The sequence below is a fragment of the Leuresthes tenuis genome, unplaced genomic scaffold (assembly GCF_036924035.1).
Source record: "Leuresthes tenuis unplaced genomic scaffold, fLeuTen1.0.hap1 SCAF_23, whole genome shotgun sequence".
NCBI lineage: Eukaryota > Metazoa > Chordata > Actinopteri > Atheriniformes > Atherinopsidae > Leuresthes > Leuresthes tenuis.
In genome coordinates, this window is record NW_027325377.1 from 11190741 (window position 1) to 11194143 (window position 3403).

General features: G+C 43.8%; 1 non-coding gene across 1 annotated transcript; it reads right to left on the bottom strand.

Moving 5' to 3' along the window:
* Positions 1-2184: 2184 nt before the first annotated feature.
* Positions 2185-2375, bottom strand: LOC140283307 (U2 spliceosomal RNA). Its single transcript, XR_011910015.1, has one exon. It is a non-coding gene; the product is annotated as a U2 spliceosomal RNA (small nuclear RNA).
* Positions 2376-3403: the final 1028 nt, after the last annotated feature.

The window sequence follows — 3403 nt, forward strand, 5'->3', positions numbered from 1 at the left end:
CACCTACTTGCAGCCGAACACCACCTCTCTAGCTTTTGATGATGTATGGTCCGGCATTCTTACCGTTTCTAACACATTTTTCAGCAATTATGGTAGGACATTCACACCTTCTTGCAGCTGAACACCTCCTCTCCCACTTATGATCATGTGCAGATTGATTTTCGAAAATCTTCTTTCATGTTTTCTAGCAATTAATGATGGACATTTAGACCTTCTTGCAGCGGAACACCTCCGCTCCCGCTTTTGATCATACATTGTCAGGCATTCGAACCTTGTCTTACAAACTTTAGTCAAACATTCACACCTTTTTGCAGCCGAACACAGTTTTTTTCAGCCGAACTTGGGCATTCGAACCTTTTCATACCCACTTTTTACCAACTATGGTCGGACATTCAAACCTTCTTGTAGCCGAACACATCCAGTCCTGCTTTTGATGATGTATGTTCAGGCATTCGAACCTTTTCTTACCAGCTTTTTACAAACTATGCTCGGACATTCAAACCTTCTTGTAGCCGAACACATCCACTCCTGCTTTTGATGATGTATGGTTGGGCATTCGAACCTACTTGTTGCCCGCTTTTCATTAATTATGGGTGGACATTCACACCTTGTCGCAGCCAAACACCTCCGCTCCCTGTTTTGATCATGTATGGTTGGACATTCGCACCTTTTCTCACCCGCTTTTTGCAAACTATGGTCGGCCATTCACAGCTTCCAATCCACCATACTTCTATGGTGGGATATTCACACCCACTTGCATCCGAAGACCTCCGCCCCCACTTTTGTTGATATTTAGTCGGTCATTCGCACCTTACCCACTTTTGGCAAACTATGGCCTTCTTGCAGCCAAAAACCTCTGATCTCGCTTTTGATGATGTAAGGTTGGGCATTCAGACCTTGCTTCACCTGCTTTTCACCAAATATAGTCGGACATTCACACCTACTTGCAGCCGAACACCACCTCTCTAGCTTTTGATGATGTATGGTCCGGCATTCTTACCGTTTCTAACACATTTTTCAGCAATTATGGTAGGACATTCACACCTTCTTGCAGCTGAACACCTCCTCTCCCACTTATGATCATGTGGAGATTGATTTTCGAAAATTTTCTTTCATGTTTTCTAGCAATTAATGATGGACATTTAGACCTTCTTGCAGCTGAACACCTCCGCTCCCGCTTTTGATCATACATTGTCAGGCATTCGAACCTTGTCTTACAAACTTTAGTCAAACATTCACACCTTTTTGCAGCCGAACACAGTTTTTTTCAGCCGAACTTGGGCATTCGAACCTTTTCATACCCACTTTTTACCAACTATGGTCGGACATTCAAACCTTCTTGTAGCCGAACACATCCAGTCCTGCTTTTGATGATGTATGTTCAGGCATTCGAACCTTTTCTTACCAGCTTTTTACAAACTATGCTCGGACATTCAAACCTTCTTGTAGCCGAACACATCCACTCCTGCTTTTGATGATGTATGGTTGGGCATTCGAACCTACTTGTTGCCCGCTTTTCATTAATTATGGGTGGACATTCACACCTTGTCGCAGCCAAACACCTCCGCTCCCTGTTTTGATCATGTATGGTTGGACATTCGCACCTTTTCTCACCCGCTTTTTGCAAACTATGGTCGGCCATTCACAGCTTCCTCTCCACCATACTTCTATGGTGGGATATTCACACCCACTTGCATCCGAAGACCTCCGCCCCCACTTTTGTTGATATTTAGTCGGTCATTCGCACCTTACCCACTTTTGGCAAACTATGGCCTTCTTGCAGCCAAAAACCTCTGATCTCGCTTTTGATGATGTAAGGTTGGGCATTCAGACCTTGCTTCACCTGCTTTTCACCAAATATAGTCGGACATTCACACCTTCTTGCAGCCGAACACTTCCGCTCCACCTTTTAGTTTTCTATGGGGCATTCACACCTTTTTTTTCACCGCATTTTATAAAAACACCACAGGAACACCGTATTGAGGCTTTGTTCTGACCGCTCATTCGGTGTCGCGTTTCTTTCAAGCAATTCTCCTGGTTAGCCCGCACTCGGCTTGCTCCCAGAGCCGTGTTAAAGTCTACTTCGCATTCACTCTCTTTTCTCAGCAGACTAAAAGAAAGTTTCATCTTGGGCTCCCTGAAACTTCCATCCTGCACCGCTGTTTGCTTTTTCACAAGAGCAGAGGAGAGCGCACCGTTCCCAGGGGCACTACAGTACCGGGTCGAGGCTTGGAGTGAACGGAGCAAGCTCCTTTTTCAACTCCTATTGATACAAATCCATTTAATATGTAGTCCTCGTATAGAGGACACATCAGACATTAAACTGATAAGAACAGATACTACACTTGATCTTAGCCAAAAGGCCGAGAAGCGATAACTGTCCACTGGTTCACGTCCGAGGGCCCTTCCTGGCACAATGCGCACTTGTAGCGGTGTTCTTTTTATGGCCATAGTGTCACTTTGCACCTCGGCCCACCCGCTGCACTGAGCACTCTTCAGCCCTTTTAAATGGTATAACTTTACACTACCGCACGCTCCAGCGAGCACCATTCAAGCAACAACTTTGCACTCCAGCTTCGAACATTGGCACAGTCACAACAAGTAAGGCGACTCTACTCAGAGAAGTCACTCTGCACAGTAATAAGATTTCTTTTGCACAGACAGAAAGGGCTTCATCCGCAAAGGTAAAGGCTGCCAAAAATAGAAACAACTCATTAGTGCTGCTCAACGTTGTACTTTGCAGTAAAAGAAAGAACAAATCTAAAGATTCAGGAATCCGAGAATAAGCTTACTTCCATGAGTTCTTCACGATTTCGGATTTTGCTATAAAATGAATTCCTTCACTCAAACTAAATTAAAACTGCTAAACCGCTAATCTGTTACATGCAAGGCAGATGTCAAATTCACCGAAATAGGATCTAAGGGTATTTGGCCAATCGAGCTGTAGCAGCTTCGGTAAAAGAGTATATGTTGAAGAGTTTGTGAATAAAGGTGTGCGCACACATAGTGAGTTGTAGGAAAATAGGCAGGGAGCAATGCCGGCTGGGGTATAGGTTCTTGTATGTTGTCTGACTGTTTGATTTGAATGTGTTGTGTAAGTGTCCTGTTGAATGTTACATGTTTGGGCTTTGACACGCTTCACTGTGGTTGTTAACTGTGTGGTGTGTCCTGAAATGTTATATGTTTGGGCTGTGTGACATGCTTAATGCTTTTCAGTAGCAACCCACTTATTCATATATAGCAACTGACAACATAAGAAGTCCGGACATACTTTGATAGTAGTTGTAGAAGTATCCTTATTGATAATAGATAAACTAATTCATAGTGATAGAACAGTAGATGAACAGGTGCCTGCACATGTCTCATGAAAATAAAATGGGTGTATGATTGCTGACGGCAGAGC